Here is a 1,237-nt window from a genome sequence, read left to right on the forward strand (position 1 = left end):
GCAAGATGAAAGTTCACATATATATACTAATTAATTCAAAATTACTTATGCAATAATGTGAGGAAATTATTTTTAGACGGCTTGAATATGGAAGATGAGTCTCTAAGAAACAAGAAGATTGAAGCAGAATTTCTGAAATTGTTCAAATTATACGTACGTTGAAGCAACTCTTCAAATCACATGTATGTAATATAATCATCACGTTTGAAGTTAGAATAATTGTACCTCTGAAATTATTATAGGTCCACAATACAAGCAACAAAATCACAGATCAGAGATTACTAGATCTTGCCTAGGGGCCTAATCGCAGCATTGTTACACGGTAGATTTTTGATGTAAATGGTTATATATGTCATATAAGTTTCTGATGTGAAGAGAAGAGACATATAACTGTGGTGTCACTGTTAGAGTAAATACACACACATATGACGAGATTAGCTATTACGACGTACTTGAAAAAGTAATTCAATTGCAATATCCCAGTAATGCTACACACATTGTATACTTATTTAACTGTCAGTGGTTCGATCATGTTCCAAATTTAGGAACCCGGACACTTATGCCTTATGGTATCATCAATGTCAAAATAAACCAACGATATGCTAAGTTTGATCTATTTATTATGGCATGCCAAGCTATACATGCTTATTAACTTTGATACTCTGGTAGAGCAAGGGATAAAGTTAATTGAGCTATGGTTATAAAGAATAATTATTTAGTTCCAACGTATTATAAAATCAATTCACTCAGAGGAAGGTATGTCATTTTTTCATTCAAACCAACATAAATGACAAAACATTTGTGTTGGAGGATACCGCAGAGACTTTTGAAAAGGATCCTCAAGATGTGCATGAGAATGATGATGGGATTGAAGAAGAAATTTATGTTCATCATTGACAATGAGGTCCTCCAATGAAATGTGATAACAATGGTACGTAATTTTGGATTAGTGGTTACTGCTACTTTTCTTCTTTTAGTTTTATTATTTTTAGATGTACTTGCAACACGTGTCTTACTTTAATTTTACACCTTCTTGTGTTTACTTTTGCTACTTATGTCTTACTTCTTTTTTTTAATTGTATTTAACACATGTTTAATGTTTTGTACCTTACTTTACTTTTATTTTTGCTCGTGATTTTTTTTGTTGCCAGTACTAATTTTATTAATGTCCTTTCTTTGTTTACCGATGTCCACAAGTGGTCAGCCACCTAAGAGGTCCAGTGTTCTGAGGACATCA

This window comes from Phalaenopsis equestris, unplaced genomic scaffold, assembly GCF_001263595.1.
Source record: "Phalaenopsis equestris unplaced genomic scaffold, ASM126359v1 Scaffold000591, whole genome shotgun sequence".
Classification (NCBI taxonomy): Eukaryota; Viridiplantae; Streptophyta; class Magnoliopsida; order Asparagales; family Orchidaceae; genus Phalaenopsis; species Phalaenopsis equestris.